We start from the raw sequence: 22,488 nt of genomic DNA, 5'->3' as shown, positions 1-22,488 counted from the left end.
GGACATCTTCCTTCCTTTCCACCAACCACCCTCATATATCCTCAGAGACCAGGTCGATTGTTCCTTCCCCCTGTGCCTGGAATTACTTGCCATTGTCTCTGTATCCAAGTGGAACTTCTGTTGTTCTAATATAGACATTTGTTACATTGCTGTTGAACAGGTTATAACTTGAATCCCGCTAAAGTAAACACCGCTGAAACCCATTTTATGGCCACAAACAATGGTCTACTTATCTCAAATCAGGTACAATAGTAATAAAAGTAAAAGCCACAGAATCTCCAAATAATTTCACAGTGTTTGAAAAAGATTTGCTCAAAGTCAGATGCCCTAGATTCGGGTCTCGTTTCTGCCACAAATCAGGTTTGTGACTTTGGACTTTAGTGTAAATATCTGTACAATGACTGGTTAGTAAGCGTCAAGGACGCCTTGTCTCTCAAAATGTAGGATCCTCTGATAAAGGTCCTTGAAATGGGATCCATTAACTACTGAGATTTGTGTTTCTGACTTTTCTTTCCATAGCAGCCATGTTCCATATCTTCTGGGCCCATGGTGCTCTGGTGCCAATAACTTCTCTCCAGTGTCTATATTAGGGCTTTTCCTTAGTTTACTTTGTTTCTTGTAGTATTCTATTTCCCTTCTATTTTCTCTTCCCCGACTGTGTAAACTCATATTGGGTTTGGGGGCCTCATAACATCCTACACATTTGTCTATCACAATACTTGTCACAGGATGCAGGGACCATACCTTACTCATATCCACATTTCTGGTGCCTGGCCTCCCACCAGAAACATAGAGATGGTTCACTCATTTCTTATCAAAGGGAACTAATAATACAACACAATCAGGAGAAATAGTAACAAATTCTCAGACTTGTCACTTACTGCTATCTTTCTGTGTGTTTGATATAATTAGAATTTTATTTTTATTTTTATTTTAAAGAGAGAGAGAGAACATAAGCAGGTAGAAGGGCAGAGGGAGAGAGAGACAGAGACAGAGAGGATCCTATTCAGGCTGTATGCTCAGCACAGATCCCAAGGCAGGGCTCAATCCCACAATCCCGGGATCATGACCTGAGCTGAAATCAAGAGTCAGATGCTCAACCGATTGAGCCATCCAGGCAGCTCTGATATAATCAGAATTTTAAAATAAACCTTAACTGAATGTGACTTCTAGGTCTTTAAGCTTTTGGTTGAGGTAGTGTTGAGAGAAAGATCTACATTTTGTTGGCTGATTATATTACATTATGAGAAAAAAAAGCAGGATTTCCAAAAAAATTCTGGAAGTTCAGTCTTTTGTTTTATTCTGAGCTATTATTTTTATAATTTTGACACGAAAAGCCATGGAATCTTAGGGTGTGAAAGAACCCTCAAGAGTCTTGTCGTCTGATGACACTACCTAATCTGGGTTATGGAAGAACAATTCATTTACAAGATTTGATAGATATTCTGAGAAAAAAAATAAAATGATTTAAAAATAAAGGTCTGTGAGCAAAAATACTTGAGAAATGGTAACTTTTTAAAAAATCAACTTTGTTGTTCTTGTGGTACTTCTCATTGCCTTTAATATGATAATATTTTTAGTGAATTTCTAAGACTACACAATTATAAACATTTCCTTGACTTTTTGGTTATAGAAAATTTTTGTAATGAAACGCACATTAATATCTTTCAGAAGATTTTCCTTAAGAACAAGTTGGAAGACTTATAGCTTATCTATTAACTTCTCTAAGGAAGACTGTAGCTTATCTATTAACACATATGGTTAGTTAGGAGTATAGACAGTTTTAGAACCCAGAACAGTTAGATGCCCTGTTCTATCTGCTTCCTGTGATATCATGGGTTCTAATATCAATTTATACTTCTCTCCAATATTTTATACTACTTCAGAGCAGAGCACAACACCCCTCCCACAAAATGTTCAATAACTAACATTTCTATATAGTATTATAAAAATTTGGACTCATTTCTAGTATCATTACTCTTACCTGAAAAAGCCAAAGAAATGCTCAATTAAAAAGTCTTCAAGATTTCTGGCAAATGACTCACAGCATTGGAAAAAACACCATAAAATAACTCTAAGTAATATTCTATACACACACATGCACATACATGTGAATAATGTGTGTGCATATATATGTGTGACCATCTATATAGATGAAGCTTTTTGCTCTTCCCATTACTATTCTTTTAAATAGTTATACATTCTTGATTTTTAAATAAATAAAATATATCAGTTAAAATTACCAATTATAGAAGCAAATAAGAACTCTATGGTACTTTCTAATCTCGCACATATTTGTTTATCATTTTTCATTGTGCAGGATAAACCAATTAACTTACAGTTTCAAAAATCATCCTTTGAAGACAAGCAAAATATCAGACCAAACTCTGCATTCGACCATGGTATGTGGCTTGAGGCATCTTACTACTTCAAACTTAATTTGTATCAAATTTCCAAATGTGAATATTTACAAAATGGAATTACAATGGCTTATTGCCAAGAATTTAAAAAGAAATAAAACTAAATTCCTTGTTGCAATGACAAAATGCTTAAAGGCCAATACTATTAAGTATGCAAAGCTTTTTGCACAGTTTAAGAGAAATGGCATAGAATTTGGTCCCAAAAACTATTCTGTTCCTCCATGGCTACAGAAATCTTGCAGGAGAATCAAGTCAGATACCCCTTTAGCCTTTGAGTTCACTGAATATGGAAGAGAGTTTACACAGATACTGCTGGTAATTCCTACACATGTAGAATATATATATATATTTTATATATTCCATGTATATATGGAAGAGAGACTCATGGAATCCTAGACCTAGGAGAAAATGTAGAAAGAACATTTGATGTTTCAATAATACTACTCTCCAATAAGTTAAGAGTACCAAGGTCCAGTGAGATATGTTCAAGCAAATATTTGATTGAAAAAGAAAACACCCATTTATTGCTTCAGAATCTGGCTAGACCATAATACATATAGTGGCAACACACACACACACACACACACAAGTCAGATGGATTCATCCAAATAGAGTGGAGTGGAGTGGGAGGTACCAAGGAGAATTATTTCCAAGAACAGCACTAGCAAATATCTTTCATCACTTACATATTCATTCATCTAACAAACACACATCAAATGTCTAGGTGGTTCCAGTTAAAGAGCTCATACTAAACAAATATTTACTGAGGAAACAGTTTGTACCAGACAATATTCTAGGTGTTGGAGATTCAACAGAGTAAACAGGCAAGGTCCCCATTCTAAAAAAGCTTACGTGCTACCAGGAGAAATATTCCATAACCAATCTCAGACAGTGAGGAGTGCTCTGAAGAAAATAAAAGAGGCTGAGGTGATAGGTCGTTGGAAAAGAGTCATCTGATGACATGACAACCAAAGTACAGAAGAATCCACCCATAGAGGGATTTGGAGGGAAAATATTCCAGGCAAAGGGGACAGCGGATGAAAAAGATCGAAGGCGGGAGCATGAGGTATCCAAGGTGCAGGAAGAAGGATACAGGCATAATGAGCAGGTGGGAGGGAGGTGCTGGATGAAGTGAGAGTGATGGTTCGGGCCAAATCATGCAGGGCTTAAGCAGTAAGATTTTATTCCATGTGTGGCAAGAAGATATTGGATGATTTTACGCAGAGGAATGGCATGCTCAGATTTACCTTCTTAAACAGACCACTTTGGCTCCTGTACGGGGAATTGACTGCAGACAGCAAGAGGAGCAGGAAAAACAGTTAGGAAGCTAATGGAATACTTTATTGGAAATGATAGTTTAGAGACTTAGACTAAGATGTGAATAATAAAAGTGTGGAGAAGAAGATGGATTCCAGTTGTATTTTAGAGATCCAATTGCCTAGAACACTGATGGCATCAATTTGGGTGAGTTAAGGAGAAATATAAGAAGGGACTCCGAGATACTTGAGCAACTGAGTGGATGAGGGTGGGAGGGAGCCTTTACAGATACAGGATGGCGTGGAAGAGACACGAGTGATTGTGCATATACGTGCGTGTACATGTGCGTGCATGCGTGTGTACGTGTGTTTGGCTGGGGACAGATTGTGTACTAAGTGATTTTTTTAAGACGTTAAATGGAAGTTGCCTATCAACACTTGAAAGAAGATGTCCAGTGGCACTTAGATGTAGGATGCTGGAGTTGGGAGGGATGTCTGGTTTGGAGATCCAAATTTGAAAGTTCTTAGTATAGAGATAGATATTTAAAGCCATAGGCCTGAAAGTATTCACCCAACGAAATGGTAAAGGCAAGAGGGCTCCATTCCAAGCCATAGACACCAAAATATTGGAGCAGCCACAAAGATGAGGAGAAGCCAATACAGAAAGCAAAAGAAAAATAACTTTGTACGCGCACCTGTGGTCGTGAATGGAAAATGTGACCAGTCAACAGAAAGTGGGTTTTCCCTCAGCAGTGTTGACAGCAGCGGTTTCTGTCTTATCTTTGCAGTTCTCCAGGTCCTCTTGAGAGTAGATCATAGCGGAATTAAGCCGGAATATTCCGCTGCCCAGAATAAAGAAGATGTCATGAGTGGAAATCCACAGACCAGTCTAGATGAGACGAGACACATCCTTGGACAACATCCTTATGCCTACCTGAAGACAAACACCAAAAGCAGCTGCCCTCTGCAAAGTGAGGGGGAGAGAGGGAGGGAGGGAGAAAGAAAAAGGGACAGAGCTCCTCCCTAGACTGTCCTTTTCAATGGCATTGGGCTCCTTCCCCACTGTGTCTTCTTTTGTGGTTTCTCTTAAGCTGACCACTGCAGACACAGCAAGCCATAGGAAGAACCGTGGACAAACATTTTCATGTGATCTGTTGTTGTCGTGTTGTTTTTCTCTTAAGTTCTCATGTTTTAGGATCCATTTTCTAATAACGAAGTAACATCGCTGTCAAAGTTCAGAAGCCTTGTGGGGAGGGCTAGGGAGGTCAGGCTACATTGAGTAGTGGCTGATTTCTGCCTTTTCATTTTTCAATACACACATCTGCTACCTCTCAACCTATCAGCTTCCATGCAGCCCAACTAAGATGTGAATTAACTGACATGTATTCAAGCAAGAAGTTATGCTTTATTCCTATTCTCAGCTATGACATTTGAGGAAGATTGTGTGATTAGAATTTTAGGATTGTACTGATGCCGGATTAATTCTCTACAACTGTTAATGGAAGTAAAGGTTTATGAAAATAATCCATTAACTTTGACTGCCTTCCCTTTCTTTAAGGTTCTTTGGAGGGCTGTTCTTGAATATTAATGCTTGTTGTTACCACTTAATTCTGTATCCTTGTACCATTTCTCTCTGCAGTATCCTTTTTGAAACTCCCAGGGCATCCCCTTCTTACCAAATTCACCTGAAAGAATTTTAATTGTCCAGAGATACTCTGTTTAGTTGAATTTCCTTATTAGCAATGAGTTAACCCCCAAATAAAGCAAACAGCATGGCAAAATAGTGTCGTCACCAAAAGGAATTATTCAGCTGCAGAACAGAATACCCCACCAGAATGACACATTCAGGAGTTCGTTTTCCTCACATGACGAGAAGTCAGGAGGAAGGTAATTGCTGCTGTTGGTTCTGGGCCTAGGCGTTAAGAGATCATGCGGCTTCCATTTTGGAAGCTAGCTGTTGTGTAACTAAAGAAGTATGTTTCCTGTTGGAGAAAAGGCCATATGATGAGAGTCGCTGGCCGGTGAGAAACAACATGGAGAGAGAAGCAGTGTGGAGGAGACCAAAGAGCTTCAGCCAACAGCCAGCACCAGGTCCCAGATGGCAGAGGAGACCATCTCAGGTCTTCCAGTTTGCCTGAGCTTGCCCCCAGTGAAACTATGTGCCACGGGATTGGGCCATCCTCTGCCGAACTTTGCCGTAGTTCCTCATTCATAGATTCACATGCAGTAAAATGTATATTGTTTTAGGCTGTTCAGTTTTGGGGCGGTTCATTACTTAGTAATAGAAAGCAGAAACAGAAGGTGTTAGTAAGTTCTCATAGTGATATATTTCCCCTGGTGGAGCTCAGCCTTTTATAGAACTCTCTGTTTCTCTTTATAATCAACGATGCCCGTTTAGATTGTGTTTAGGGTTATCAGACTGCTGCAGTTACTAGAAATACAATATGTGTGTGTGTGCGTGCCCGTCTGTGTGTGTGTGCGCGCGTGCCTGTGTGTGTGCACGCACGTGTGTAGGTTTCCGCATCAGACATATACATGCTTTGAATAAAGATCAAATACCTGTTGACGTACCAGTGAATGCCAACTGCAAGGAAAAAATGATGAGAAAATCCATGTGTTTTTTTCACTTTTGTCTAACTTCCTACTCTCACGGACAAATCCTTTACTTATGGATTTGTTTATATTAGTTTATATTAGTCTTGTTTATATTAGTCATAGTATCTGGCATGTTTCTTTGAAACTTCTTTTCCGAAGGCTCTGTTCTGCATGAAGTGGGCACTCTATAAATAACACTAATGTCGACAATCAGGCCTTCATACTCTACTTGAACTTTTTCAATATGTTTTCAAGCCACCAGCTGATGCCATTTAAGTTTTAAAACATTCTTCTCATTTGGAAGTACAGATTTTATTATTTTCATCTTGCATATAAAGCAAGTAAGACATTGGACATCTTATGGTAAGTCTACATATATTTAGCTACTTAACAATAGGCTAGAACAAAGTCAGCCAAAACCTTCACCCAGATCTTCCCTTTTTAGTACACTGTCCTTTTCATACCCTAGTTAGGGAACAGGGCACCGAAAGGTGCTGACATCCCATGGCTTCTTTGTGTGTCCAAGAGAATCAAATTCTTGAGAGAACAACCTTTGAAAAGCAACATATGATAAATATAAGCCTTTTACCTCAATGAGGAATACGTGTAAAACAGATATAATCTATGTCTCAACACTCAGCATCTAACAGGTTTTTTTTTCAATTTTTTTTAATGTTCATTTATTTTTGGGAAAGGGACAGACAGAGTGTGAGCTGGGAGAGGCAAGGAGAGAGGGAGATACAGAATCAAAAGCAGGCTCCAGGCTCTGAGCTGTCAACCCAGAGCCTGACGTGGGCTTGAACTCAGGAACGGCGAGATCGTGACCTGAGCCAAAGTCAGACGCTTAACCGACTGAGCCACCCCGGCACCGCTCAGGGTCTAACAGTTTTAATAGCAAACAAAATCTGCTCAGCCTTACCAAAAGCTTTCTGAAATTAGTAAGCCTGCCAACATGCTGACCAGCCTTCTATCAGCAAATTCCTACTTTACCTATCTACACTCACCTAATTCTCTTCTCTTCCATTCTGTCCATATCCAAAAAGTGACAGAGAAAACACTGACCCCCAAGACAAATACAACTCCGACACAGATTCCCAAAAAGGAAAGAAAGAGAGATTCTCTATTAAATTTCCTCTTGGCCCTCTGCCTGATTCTCATTAATCCCACCATGGTCACATGAGCCAGACGAAGGAACATGTAAAAGATCAGTTTTCATCTTCCAACTATGGCGAAGAAACATAGCATTACATTCTGTAACCCAGATGTAATTAGGAAGATTACCACTTAAATGTAAAACTGAAGGTTGGTCTTTCACATCTTTATTAGTCATAGGAAGAAAAATGATTAAGCCTGCCTTCCATTAGGCTTGCTTTGATTTCCTTTTAGGTCCTGGGAATGTGAACCAGTGTTTGTTGTCAGGACCGCCAATGTTTAAACCTTCCGAGCAATGTTGGATTCAACAACTGAACACATTAAACAGCTAATGTATAACACACACTCTGTTCTCAGTCAAAAACCCACAGCAACTCCTAAAACATTGTAAGCCAAAGCTTTTGTCATGAGACTATTGTAAATCTGTGATCAAAATCTTCTTTGAATTTTGTTTAAAGCTTTCTGCAGGAGGACGCCCTTTTAGAATACGGGTTCTGGAAGTGTTTATATCAGAGGCATTTTTATTAAAGTCCAAACCCCAGCCATTGCTGGGAATTCAGTACAGCTAATCACTTTATCTCAGTTTGGAGTCAATACTCCTCTATGTACTAACTAGGGTGCTAAATGGAGAATAAGTCTCCTGATGAAAGAGAACAGAAACAGGATGTGAATATGGGGGATTCTCAAGTTTTCCTTTTGTCTTTTTCTTCTACCTCTCTCTTCTCTTTCTTGTTCTCTTCCAATTTCTGCCATGAGGTTCAGATACAGGTGCCCAGAAAGAAATCTGCTTGTGGGGAAAGTGGTCAGAACATTGATTCTTTGGGGGGGGGGGGGGGGGGGCGGGGGGGGAAGGAATGTTGGTAAAGGTTGAAATTGGCTGAAAGATACTTGGGGGCTGCATTATCCCAATTTCCTACTTTTGTATCATCTTAGGAAACTCTGTAACAAAAATATGTTTTTATATTCCATTGGACAAAATCAGTTCACCAAAGCAGCTAATACTGGTAATGATATCTGAACAACAGAACTAATGGTAAGTTTACTATTTCTCCTTGAAAAAAACAGTACAGGGAGCCTGGATGGCTCAGTCAGTTAAGCGTCCAACTCTTGGTTTCAGCTCAGGTCATGATCTCACATCATGAGTTTTAGCCCCGCATTGGGCTCTCTGCTGTCGGCGCAGAGCCCACATTGGATCCTATGTCTCCCTCTCTGTCTGCCCCTCCCCTGCTCATGCTCTCTCTCTCTCTCTCTCTCTCTCTCTCTCTCAAATACAAATGCGTACGACTTCAGCTCAAGTCATGATCTCATAGCTGTGAGTTCAAGCCCCACATCGGGCTCTGGGCTAACAGCTCAGAGCCTGGACCCTGCTTCGAATTCTGTGTTTCCCTCTCTCTCTCTGCCCTTCCCCCACTCACTTTCTGTCTCTGTCTCTCTCAAAAATAAACATCAAAACAACAATAAATAAATAAACAAATAAATAAACATCAAAAAAGAAAAAAAACAGTACATTTTCATGTTCCTTGATCTATACTGTCAAAAGCCACAAAAAATTTTAATGTCAAAATGACTTAAGGATCTGGTAATCATAGGCTAGTCAGAGGATAATTTGACTCCAAATGTCTGAGTTAAAGCTACTTCATGTAAGTAACAAAGATTGTGTGTTTATTTTTTTAAAGTTAACCTTTTTAATTTTGTTTGTAACTTAACAATGTGTTCCAATTATCTATCACTGCATAAAGAGCTACCCTGAAATTTAGTGACTTATAATAGCAACTATTTCATTTGCTCGTGAATCTGTAGATTAGGAATTTGGACAGCAAGAGTGTCTTTGCTTCATGATATCCGGGGTCTTAGCTGGGATGATCTAACTGGCTGGGAATGAGCTGGACTGTTCAGTTGGGCTTACAGGTCTGGATCTCACTTCTTACAGTTGGTGAAGCTTCTCAGTTTCCCCCCTTGTGGCCTCACCACATACCTAACTGCACATACTCACAGCACTGCATTTCTTACATGGCAGTGGGCTTCCCTAGAGAAAAAGAGAATGATGTCAGGCTTCATAAAGGCCAGACTGAGGACTGGCATGAGTGATTTTTGCTGTATTCTATTTATCAAAGTCAATCTGGTCAGCCCAGATTTAAGGAGAGGGACGCTTCCTCCTAATGGACGAATCAACTTGCCCAAAGAGGGAGGCAAGGGACTGTCGGTGGCGATCTTTGAAGACTATCCATCACATATTGTTCACTCCGTCTGCCTGTGAGAGCTTTATATTTGGGATACATTTTGGATTTTGAACCTTGAGCACATTGGAAGCTACCATCATCTAGTGGCAACTTATTCTCATATTTAGAAGGTAACTAAAAGGGCAAAGAAAATCTTTTGGGCAGTGAAATGATAAACATCTTTACACTATAAAAGGATACCCTTTCTCACAAATTAAACTGAAATTACTAGTGTAGTAAAGACACAGAGTTCAACTTATACTATAATGCAGACAAAGGGGAAATTGTAATTTTAAAATTCAGTCACTGATCTGTCTTGATCTCCAAATAGCTACCCACTGGTGAGCAGGGGGGAAAAATGTATTCAATATGCTCTCTGGCTTAGAGCAACGATCTATAACCTAAGAAGTCCACTAGGCAATGTTCAGGCTCCCCCCGCTCCTCTGTTTATCTTCCAAAGAGCACCCGAGTGCAGGGGAGAGAGGATGCCCCAGCTGCTCCCCTCAGCACTGAGGGAAAGGAGCCTCTGGGCTTGTTCTGGTCGTTAGATATTTGCCTGCTGGAAGGATCTCCCTTCTCTTCCTGGTCGTCATGCCTCCTATTGGTCTCTGGTGTTGTCTGGGGCTGATACACTTGTGGTCCGTTCTTCTGCCTTGGGAAATGCCCTGGATAGGGTTACCCGAACAACCTGGCTTCCCCTTACTCCTGCTGGCTACAGATACCGACTCTGCCAAACCCTGCATCTGGACCAGTGAACTGCACCAACTCCAGCCCCTCCTGAGGGTCGCCCCTCCTTGCACGGTGGATCCCGTGCCGCCCCACGATCTTTTCAGCAGCTCATGCCACTGGAAAACTAAAGGCTGCCAAGAAACTCTATGCTCAGATCCTCTCCGCCTGATCGTCCTCTGCAAAAGAGAGTTAAAATAGCCTTGATAACGCTATCCTACCCTAAGGCCCACTCACAAAGGTGGCCCTTGGCTGGCACCTGAGAACTTGGATCTGGGGAGAGTTCCCACCATACTGACTGATAAGAATGAATTGGTATCTCTAAACGGTTTGTGCAAACAGTGGGGTTTATACTGAACACCTGCTTTCCTCTGAGTGTCTGGAATTTTGGTATATGCCAGGAAGAGAGTGCCTTCATGATCAGTTCCCAATAAAAACCTGAGGCACTGACGGTCTAATGAACTTCCCGGAAGACAACATTTTACACGTGTTGTCACAATCATTGCTGGGGTGAATCAAGCATGCCCTGTGTGATGCCACAGGGGAGGCCTCTTGGAAGCTTGCATCTGGTTTCCTCCAGACTTCGTCTCAGGCACCTTTGCCTTTGCTGATATTGTTTTGTATCTATTCGTTGAAATAAATCATGACCACGACTAAGACTACATGCCGAGTCCTATGAACCCTCCTAAGTAATTATCAAACCTGGGGGTGGTCTTGGGGACCCTGGTACATCCTCTGCTACCATGATGTACTTTGATACATGAATATCAAGTATCAGAGTGCACGGGCCACCCTGCAAGAAGGCTTTCCCCAGACCCCAAATGAGTTAGAAAGAAGTCTGGAAAAGGTGGAAATCAGGACCCACTTACCTTCACTCCTCTCTTCCTTCTCCCTCTCTCTTTTCTTCTCCTGCTATTCACCCAATCTGAAAAGGGGGGACACATCACTTACACGCCTACTAGATCAAAAGTTGTCGTTAAGCAGGTCAGGCCGTCAGGGGCTAAAGAAGGGTCTTCTCTACTCTGGACTGGAAAATCCCCTTTCAGCTCAACAGCCTGGCTTACAGGTTTTTGTCTCACTGTTAACTCTCAGTTTGCATGTGAAACACCATCCATCTCCTCTCTAAGGTCCCTGTGCCAGATGGATGCCTTGGGTGGAACAGGATTAAGAGCTTGCACTGGCAAAGGTAGAGGACTAAGACACAATGATAAATTTTCAAAATGTTATCCACATTATATTAGGTTAAACTTTGTAGCTCACTTCAGTGTGAACAAAAAACTACAAAGTCTGTGTGTGTGTGTGTGTGTGTGTGTGTGTGTGTGTGTGATCCCCATACACATCCCCTCAGGCCAATAATAGCATATACATTTCTTCATGTATTCATAACTTTACTTCCTAATTTTCATCTTTTGTTTTTCAATTTTGGAGAAGAGATAAATTTACCTAATTGGAAGGGAACCCACAGGCCGTTTTTCCTTTGTAAGGCAGCTCTAAATAAAATATTGGATTTAAACCATCACTACAAGGGAATGTTTAGTGTTGTACATAATCCAATAAAAATGTTTTTAATACATTGTCCTAAAAGTAAATTTTCTAGAGGAGGCTAGAAATGACAACAAGCTGAGTCATCAGTGTTACCTAGTCCAGAGGGTCTGAATGACGCGGGAGGCATGAAAACCAAAAAAGGGCTCAAAAGTCAACTGATTAAGGACCAGCACATTCCCGTGATGGGAAGCAGCCGCGCCCCTGGGACAGCTCAGAGCCCTGTGATAATACCTTTCTGTTTTTCCCCAGCTTTACTGAAATATGATTGACATATAACAACGTGTAAGTTTAAAGTGTACAACGCATTGATTTGATGCACCTATACATTGTGAAAGGATTACCACCATGGTGTTAGCATATCACACAATTACCATTTCTCGTTTGTGGTGAGACCATTTCAGATCTACTCTGAGCGACATAATCCACTCTTCTAACTCAGGTTCGCCTTACTACTTCCCTTCCAAAACAACCGTCTCCCCTACTGATTTACCAAGATCATTAAGGAAATGAATGGCATTCGGGCAAGCAGGCGTTACCTGATTTCCCCCTGGAGTTACCCAACCCTGAATTTCACTAGCACTTGAGGTAAAAGTAGCTTGGCCCGGACCTTTCAGAGAAAGGTGGTTGTCCCCATGTGGCCCAGTCTGATTTTATGATCAGACTGCCTTTGTTTGGCATTAAGGGGAAATCCAAAAATAAATGAACTGGGTTCAGAAACCCTGGATGAAAATAACGTTGAAAGGTGCCGTTTACCGCTGGCCGCCGCGCTGCAGGACTGAGCCCCTTGTCTCTACCTCCCCCCCACGTCCCCTTTTATGTGACAGCAGCTGGCCTGCCGCCAGGGCGTATTTAACATGAAGCTCTTCGAGTACCACTGCAAAGCCCCCAGCAAACACACACCTCCAAACTTAGTCTTACATATGTAGCCAGAGACATGGATAAATATAGAGACCTAGAAATACATACAGAACTCCCGAGAAACGTGCTCTGGGCCAGAAACATATTGTGAATATGCAAATATCTGTGTCTGGTACTGAAGCTTTGCCCTTTAGCACGTGCTTAACTCATCTTTCTCTCTTTTTCTCTCTCCATCATGCCGCCCCATCACCAGTATCTTCCCATCTGTTTATTTTTTCCAAACTTCCAGTTAAAAAAATATGGTGGCACCTCTTAAAACTAAGAAAAATATGGTGCCACAAATATCACTGCCAGGTGTAACATATGATGTGGCTTCTGGGAGCTGGGGAACGAAATGTCTAAAGAAGGCTGCATTCAAACTTTCTTACAAAGGTTACCGGAAATGGATTTTATCCATTCTGTCTGAACTCTGTTCATTCCTGGTTAGGTTTCAGGTCTGCTTTGTACTTTAAAGAAATTGTATAATCCAGGCCTTGTCATCAGCTCTCTTAATTTATTTCCCTGAAATGACAGGCCTGGCAGAGGCAGGCCTGCCTCTCAAACGTCTGGATTACAGCGTAGCTATGGAAACAGGAGTTAAAGTGCCCTGAATGTCAAGTTACACTGGTACTTTGCACATCGCGTCCTATACGGACGGCACATCATTTTACATGCTGACCAGTGCAACTGCGTCCTCTCCCTGGTTTACAGGAGATGGTCCCAGAGAAGGAGTCGTGCCCATCTGAACCTTGGAGTCTTCTCCAAGGGAAAGCGTGATGGTGGCGAATTTGCTGTATTCTCTAAAGATCTGGTTCAAGTTCTCTATTTTACCAGAAACTAAACTGAACTGAACTGAAATAAATTGATAATATAATATAATATAATATAATATAATATAATAAATTCACATAAACCAATAAGACAGAAGAAGGGAAAACTGAACACACTTTCCACCCCATGGGCTAATATTTCCTTCTCTTGTCTAAAAAAGGAGAAAAGGATCTAAGAAAGGATCCCACTCTAATTCATACATTCCCCCTAGAACTGTCATGAACATTTCAATTCTCAACATTAAAGATCTAGGGAATGTCAGCATCATTATAGAGAAGAAACTACTTTCAAAACCTCGCCAGAAACATTGCCCACCACTAATCTGACATCACTCAGAAAGAACAGGGAGCGAAGAAACGGATTGTTCTGGAGTAGCCACAGTGTACCAGCCCAGCGACCAGACATGAGTTATTGTATTTCATTTCATCTTTGCAAACAGCACTGCAGGGGAGATATAATCCCTGTTTTATGGGAGAGGAAACTGAGATTCAGTGAGGTTAAGTAATATGCTCAAGGCCTCAAGGTTATAAGTGCAACAGCCAGAATTCAATCTGAGGTTTGTCTACAAAGCCCACGTTCTTTCCACTGAATCAACCTAGACAGCGAGTTTGGGGCATGTGAGGCCAAACTGACATACCCTCTCCTTGGCACGCTTCCCTTTCAGTTTAGCTGGTTTAAAAAGACAAGACATCACATCTCTGGTTGGGTCACAATAATTAGGTGTGGTTCCCTGACACTGAAATCATGTTGGCCCGGCTCCAACTTCTATATTAGCATTACTCCACTGAAATTTTATCCAATCCTTGATGAGTTATTAAAGCAGAGTCTAATTCAAATGGATGTAGAGAAACTCTATACTTTTAAACAACAGTGGCATAAAATCTAATGGATCCTATATGATCCTTTTTTAAATACTTATTACAATTTTTGATGCATCACTGGCCTCATGATAGGCAAAAAAACTAACAGACAAAAAAAAAAAAAAACCTACAGGAGATGGAGCAGGAATATTCCTAAGCTCACCTCACTGCAAAATAAGAAAAAAAAAAATTTTTTAAGGTTATGCTTCTGAAGGGGTATGATGGAATATGTTTGTATCTGACTTCATGCGATTATTTCTATGTGCAAAATGAATGCAAAGCTAAGTGATTACAGGTAAGTGTCTATACTTGGGATTTCACGAGCGATGAGAAAAGAGCCTCAAAAAAACCAGGACCCACAAGAATAGGGAAAAGCATTGCAAATTGGCTCCTGGAACTAGCAGCCATTGAAGAAGTTATGGTGAACTCCGCTGTCCTACTCCAGCCATTCTCATAGGTTTTTTTTTGTTTTGTTTTTTAAATCTGTACTAATGGATAGATGTAAAGCAACATTACCACTAATGCATTCTGGCTTTGAGTTACAATATTCAAACTGCATCTTTCAGTCCTGAGGGATCATTGCCACAATCCAGGCAGTGTGAATCCAATTCAAAGACGCAACTCTCCCGCTTCAGTGAGACCCATTTACCCTCTCCCTGGAATAGGGATGGCTCTGGAGAGGTTAGCCAGCAAGTCTGAAAGCATGGTGCTGAGCAGAGGAAGAGAATATGCATCTCAGTTCTCTGCAAAGCGAGCTTCCTTCAGCGTAGAGTTAGTTTATATTGACTGGGAAGTGGGGGGTGGGGGGTGGGCACTGAAGGATCCCATGTGTTCTATACTGAAGGACAGAAATTCCTGACTTGCAATAACATGGTTAGTGTGGAAGGATCGCTGTGTCTCCCTCTGCAAGGTCATGCAGAGTCTGCTTTATAGAACAGGAGCTAGGTGGAACAGGAGGAGAATTTTTGCTGTTCTCAGAACACCTGACAGCATCCAAACCACATTCTGAGACACAGAAGGAGGGAACTAATACTCTGTGTATGAATTATCCTTTTGAACATTTACAATACCACGGAAGATTGGACTTCTTATTTTCATTATTCAAGATCTCAGAGTAAGTAAGCGGTGATATCAAGATTTGAACTCAGAGATGCCTGCTGCTTCCACGACTCCTGCTTGCTCTGAAACCACACGGATTGCTTGTTCTGCTTTGCCAGAGCTGTGGTCATTCCAAGCCCTTCCTTGAGTGTTGAGTGGGTCAAATGCACGAATGAGCCCAGATTCTAAGTCCAGAATTAGAAGGACTCTCCAGTCAGTGATTAGAATTAGCAGGACTCTCCAGTCAGTGACTTCTCTTCTACATTCTCACTATTTTCTGGCTCTCACCAACCAGAGCTATGTCCCATCTTGAGAAATCCAATTCCTTTTTCATCCTGCCTCTGCTTTGGCATAACCCTTTTACACTTATTTAGGAAACAGCAACTTGAGGAGGGGCACAGGAAACAACATTTTTTTTTTTTAATTTCAAGCTTTAGGATTTATTTATAGGCATCTAGCCATTCAACATTAATTGAACACTTACTATGTGCTTAATATGTTCAATGCTACAGAATGCAAGCGTTTTCAGTTAGTTCACAAGGTTAACGATAGAGGTATGAACAGAATGTTTTGAGAACAGGGGACAGGGGCAGATACTTCAACATGTGAAGATGAGGCGAGGTGGTTGAAGGAATCAGAGAAGGCTTCTTAGAGGAGGTTACATGTAATTCAAAATTAGGCATTCTCCACCTAGGCCAATTATTGCATGAACCATGTTCATGATTCAGGGTTTATTCTGCGTGTGTCTCTTGTGTAAGTTTTGCAAAATTTGTGCCGTTGTCTTGGGAAAGGAAAAGTATTCTGAGGTTGTATTTTTTTTTCAGCAGTGTCAAATTGATGGGAAACTTTGAGACTTATCTGGAACGTCCTACACATGCCCCCCGTGGGGGCCCACCTCTTCCTGGCTGATGCAGTTGCCTGCTTCGCTTGCTCCAAACTCACGTTGTGCCCCGGGAGGACAAGCTTCCACTTCCTGCCAGTTTTCCTCCAGGAACAATCAAGTATGTTTGAATGAGGCGAGGCCACATGAATTCACCGCTGACCAAAGTCAGCCAGAGAAAGAAAAGGTGAGTTTCATACCTAGGAGCTTTCTTAGATGCTGCGACAACTCTTTCACACATAACTCCATCTCTTTCCCCCAGGCCTAAGTGAGAGGCACAAAACTTTCCAAAACCCCTCTCCACACCATCCTCCCTTGTGGAGCTAGCTAGACCCCACGGGGCTACACCTGCAATTAGCATTTGCTCGGGTGGTGTGGTTTTGTCCCGTCGTAAAGGCTTTTTCACAAAGTACGGTCCCAGTGTCCAGGCAGCTAGAAGAGATACAGTTTGGCACGTATGGGCTCTCTGCTCAATTTGATCGAATCCCAAGTGAGTTCTTGGCTCGCCTCGCTTCTGTGCTAACAAGAATGCATAAAAGGGTTTTCCCTCCATGTTTTGTCTATTTCCCCAAAGGTCATGGCGACTGCCACATGTTCCCCTAGAGGGATTGACTCGACACATTCCATTGTGCTCCATTATCCTGAAGCATTTCCCCTCCTTCCATACAACAGATAGCCCACCCCATCAGCACAAGCCATTCAACATATGTAGGTCTCCACACATCGGTAAGAGATAAAAGCAGGCTGCATGTATGCATAATACCAGGTAGATCATGACAAAACTATTCATAATTATAATCCCCTTGCCATTTGGTACCTGAAAATCAGTTGGCATCTAGAACAAACTTTCATTCAATCCACTGATACATATAATTGGTGTATGTGCAAACACTGTGGGTTTTTTAATATTTCTTATAAAAATACATATCTTGTGATACTCCAGATAGCCTTTAAATGCATATGCACCACCCCTCCTTTGTTAGTCTTTTAGGTAATGTGCTCTAGAATGATGTTAACCGACTGAGGATGTGAGCGCAAAAGTGAAGATGGTTTTAAACCCCGCCAGGACGTAGAAGTATTACATTTCAGTCCCTGGATTCTTTTTCATATGTTGAATTGACTACACTCGATTTACTGGTCTGACTTACCGAGTGCTTTCTATTTATCCCCTACCCTCCAATCCCCCTACGGAGCTACTGTAAAAACCGTGTCCTTTAAACAGAGAAACACTCTGCTGCCCTGGTCGAATGCAAGGCTGCACTGCACACTTCGGATGGCTGAAGTTTTCTCTGAAATGAAATATCGGAGCCATAACTCAGTTTCTCTGGCAGTGAACCATAGAGGCCATTTATCAGGATGTGGCAGACATTTATCTCCTCAAATACTCCAAGGCAGACGGAAATAGCATCTAGCCTCCTGTCAGAATAAATAACCCGATATTGCCCACCACCCATGAAAAGACCCAAACAGATCCGTGGCCATATCTCAGCTAGAGACAAACGCAACCAGTCAGCTACAAACTTTGGTTCCCGCTTCCTCTGTGGGCATTGGCAGGCCCCTTCCGCAATGGGCTGACATTCTAGAACTGAGGTCTGCTGGCTTCTGGGCCTTTGTTGGTTATTTATTTATTATTATTTTTTAAATGTTTATTTATTTTTGAAAGAGAGAGAGAGAGACAGAGTGTGAGCGGGGGAGAGGCAGACAGAGAGGAAGAGACAGAATCCGAAACAAGCTCTAGGCTCTGAGCTGTCAGCACAAAGCCTGACATGGGGCTTGAACTCACGAACCATGAGATACTGACCTGACCCAAAGTCAGACACTCAACTGACTGAGCCACTTAGGCGCCCCACCGCGCCTTTGTTTTGACCCTGTTAGTAAGAAGTCCAAAGGTAATGTGTTATTTACTACCGTAAAGTTCCAATCTTGCCCTCTTTTGATTTTATTAGAAAAAGGACTTTTTCCATTTTCCAAACTAAATACAAACATTTAAAAAATTACCTCTGCCAAAGAATAATTTGGGACAAGATTTTCCCTCTTTATTTTTTTTTAATTTTTTTTTTTAACGTTTATTTATTTTTTTGAGACAGAGAGAGACAGAGCATGAACGGGGGAGGGCCAGAGAGAGGGAGACAGAATCGGAAACAGGCTCCAGGCTCTGAGCTGTCAGCACAGAGCCCCACGCGGGGCTTGAACTCATAGACCGCAAGATCATGACCTGAGCCAAAGTCGGCCGCTTAACTGACTGAGCCACCCAGGCGCCCCAAGATTTTCCCTCTTTAAAATCAAATCGGTCTCATACTTAAAAATGGTTAAAATAGTAAATTTTATGTTATGTGTAACTTACCACAATTCAAAGCAATTTTTAAAAATTTTTTTAATGTTCATTTTTTTGAGAGATAGAGAGAGAGAGAGACAGTAATCTGGGGAGGAACAAAGAGAGAGAGAAAAGAGAGAGAATCTCAAGCAGGCTCCCCAGGGCCAGCACAGAGCCCAACGTGAGGCTTGAACTCACAGATCATGACCTGAGCTGAAACCAAGAGTCTGATTCTGAACTAACTGAGCCACAAAGCAATTTTTTAAATAATAAAAAAAAAATACAGTCTTAAACTCAGGAATAGATAAAATAAGGAAAATGCCAGATTTTAAAATATAGTCCTTTCTTGGTTGTATCATTTATGCTACATCTAAGTTCTCAGAAGACAGGCACAGTGGTAAACCAGCATTTTTCCCCTGTAACGCTGGCCTTATGTTAGAATTGTGCGTTAAATTTCTGAGACACCCAAAGCTACACAGTGATACTTTAATTTATGGAATTTATAAACATAGCCAATTCCAGACATTGAAAAGGCTAAACTAAGCCTAAATAGACTAACCTAGGATTTCTAGCCAGTCCTTCCTCCCTCCATTCCCAAAGAGGATTTTGATCCAAATTTTGCATCTTTTACCGTTTTTTTTTTTATGAGAAATACTCATTGAACCTCTTGTCTTTAGCTAAGAAAATCTCTGACTTAAAATTTGAAAAGTTACAAAAAACAAAAGCATTTTCCTTTTTTTTTTTTTGAAAAAAAACATGGATTGTTTTCCCCAAAACTTCCCCCTACCCTTTTTTAAATGTCCTTTGTTATTATTATTATTATTTTTTTTTTTGATGGAGAGAGTGAGACAGACAAAGCATGAGTAGGGAAGGGGCAGAGAGAGGGAGACACAGAATCCAAAGGGGGCTCCAGTCTCCCGTGTGTCGGCCCAGAGCCTGATGGGGGGTTTGAACCTACAATCCTTGAGATCACGACCTGAGACGAAGTTGGACATTCAACTGACTGAGCCTCTTAGGCACCCCCCACCCACCCTTTTTAAAAGTAGCTTCATCAGGGGCGCCTGGGTGGCGCAGTCGGTTAAGCGTCCGACTTCAGCCAGGTCACGATCTCGCGGTCCGTGAGTTCGAGCCCCGCGTCAGGCTCTGGGCTGATGGCTCAGAACCTGGAGCCTGTTTCCGATTCTGTGTCTCCCTCTCTCTCTAACCCCTCCCCCGTTCATGCTCTGTCTCTCTCTGTCCCAAAAATAAATAAACGTTGAAAAAAAAATTAAAAATAAATAAATAAATAAATAAATAAATAAATAAATAAAAGTAGCTTCATCAGTGTTCCTGAGACATTGTTGAATCCTCAAAGAGAGGTGACGATATGCAGCCTCTGTAACTCCACTTCTCATGGCACACTGCCACGCCCTTATCAGGTGTCGACAAAGGCATGCTGGAATGATTTGAACTGGCAAAACAACGGAACACCCTTGAAAAGACATTCGCGAGACGACAAAAACGCCAACGTTGCCTTTAGACGAATCAGTGTCCGTTAAATAGCCAAACGCTGCCCCTGAAAAAAGAATTGTCCAGAAAGATGGCCAAAGGGTTTAGCCTGGTCTAGGCTCAGACGCCTGGCCAATGGGAGACACTTTTTGACATCTGGGTCAAGCCACATTTGAGCATCTCACTCTACAGCTATGTTTGCTAACTTTCCAAGCAGGTCGTATCTCACGCCCCCACCTCCTTGCACAAGCTGTCCTCGCCACATAGAGGATTCTCAATATTGCCACCTGGCAAATGACAACACACAATTTAACACACACTCAATGGTCTGTGAGGTTTTCTGTAACACTGCTCGGCGAGACTCAGGGGATCTCTCCTTCATCTCCCAATGCTTCTGTGTATCTCCCCACTAGACACCTCCCCTCATGTGACATCTGTTTGTGTACATGTTTTTGCACTCCCTCTAGATTATGTAGATTATGTAGTGCCTACAGAGGGGAGAGTCTGTTCCTTGCTTATCTTTATATCCAGGAAATGAGGGAGGAAGTCAGAAAAAAGCAAAGGAAAGGAGGGAGGGAGGCAAATAATCACAATCCTAGTGCCGAACAAAAGTGGACGATGCATTCATTCACTCACTCGTTCATTCTTCTCATTCACTCGAGAGACTGGGGTTTAGGAAGGCGCTCAGAGGAGTTAAAAGAAAATGCAAGTTGTTGTCTTAAAACCAAAAGATAAGCAAATCAGTGAATCGTTGGCCTCCAGGTCAAAATCAAGTGAAAATGCCAGAAACCCAGAAGGCTGTAAAGTTAAGAGGCACGAGGTAGGGCTGGATTGAGAGTTCACGGGTCAGGACATTCGGCCCAGTAGTCACTGCCCTCTTCACATGGGGCATGTGTGGTTTTCAGTTTTCTGCAGTTCCTACCACGCCCAATGCTTCATCTACCTAGATTCATTCAATTATAATACCAATCTAGACTCTGTAGGTGCTTGGGTTTTGGACCTATGACCTAAGGGACCCACTGAACCGACGATTTTTTGGAACTCACCCGATCCACTGACTTGGGTGCCAAGAATTTAGACCTATCTAGAAGAAAAATAGCTTATTACTGACAATGTTTTTTAACCACGAGGCCATAAAGCCTTTGGTAATGTCTCTAGCCTCATTCATCAAACCAGATATTCTAACAGTCGCTTGAGGGCAAGGAGCACTTGATGACAAATGACTAGTAAAATACATAAACACGCAGACACGGGCACCACCCTCACCACCACCTCACCACTACCGTGAGCACAGTAGGAACAAAATATACAATACAGGCCCTTTCCCCTCATGACACTGATTTTTTTTTTTTACTCCCCTCCAAGGAAAATTTTATAATTCTCTACAAGAGAATTATACAGTACAATACCTGTACAATACCAGCAATGATCTTTTCTTAGCTCTGTTCGAGTAAGAGTTACGATCCCATCACTCAACACAAAAATACAGCTGCTATCACAGGACAGTTGTTCGTTTTCAACAAAGTGGCAAACTGGTTGTGTTTAGTTCACGATTTTTTTTTTTTTTTTTTTTTTTTTTATGACGCTGTGCATATTTTTGCCTCCTTGAGAGGCAGGGCTGGAGGAGATGGTAGGGAACAGGAAGTCCTTGAAATCATTTGGCTTTATGAAAACAAAGGGTCTAAGACATTCTTCATTTGCTCTAACCATAATCCATTGGACTTGCATTTTGTGCTCTGTCTATCAAATCAAACCCTCCCTGAGGAAAAGCTGATTCTTTTAGGCCCAGTCTGTGCTCTGAGAGCGCAAGCCACATGGCCTACTTCGATAAGTCCCCATTACCACCGACTGCGTTGGTTTCGGGCCAGATCCCGAGGGTTCGTAAAATGGATCATTCAATCATCTGAGCAATCAATCCCGAGAGCTTGCCGATCTGGCCTCCCCTCGGCTGAGCTGGGGAGTGGCCTGCTTCGTGGCAGAGTGGACGTGGCCCCGGGAAAGCTGGGAAAGCGGCTGCAACACAGAACCTCCCCTTTCAAAAGCCTCCCCGCAGATACTTGGCGAGGGCAGCGGGGAAGGTGTGAAAACAGAAGCCAGGGCTGGGGTAGGAGGCTGGGAAATTCCATCCTAAACAGGTTTCACTTAAAAAAAGAAACCGGTTACTTGACCCTTTGCAAAAACCTCACGCCCCACGGTGCCCTTCGGGA

General features: G+C 41.9%; 1 long non-coding RNA gene across 1 annotated transcript in view; it reads right to left on the bottom strand.

Annotated features, from left to right (window-relative positions):
* LOC147574752 (uncharacterized) overlaps positions 1 to 21,814 on the bottom strand; it is a 31,233-nt gene extending 9,419 nt beyond the window's left edge. Inside the window, exon 1 of the long non-coding RNA XR_015243289.1 lies at positions 21,691 to 21,814. This is a non-coding gene — a long non-coding RNA (uncharacterized LOC147574752). The remainder of the gene's footprint in view (positions 1 to 21,690) is intronic.
* Positions 21,815 to 22,488: the final 674 nt, after the last annotated feature.

Source organism: Puma concolor, chromosome D4, assembly GCF_028749965.1.
Source record: "Puma concolor isolate L17-30 chromosome D4, mPumCon1.1.hap2, whole genome shotgun sequence".
Lineage (NCBI taxonomy): Eukaryota > Metazoa > Chordata > Mammalia > Carnivora > Felidae > Puma > Puma concolor.
The sequence above is the reverse complement of the archived record's forward strand: the minus strand, read 5'-3'. Positions and strand labels throughout refer to the sequence as shown.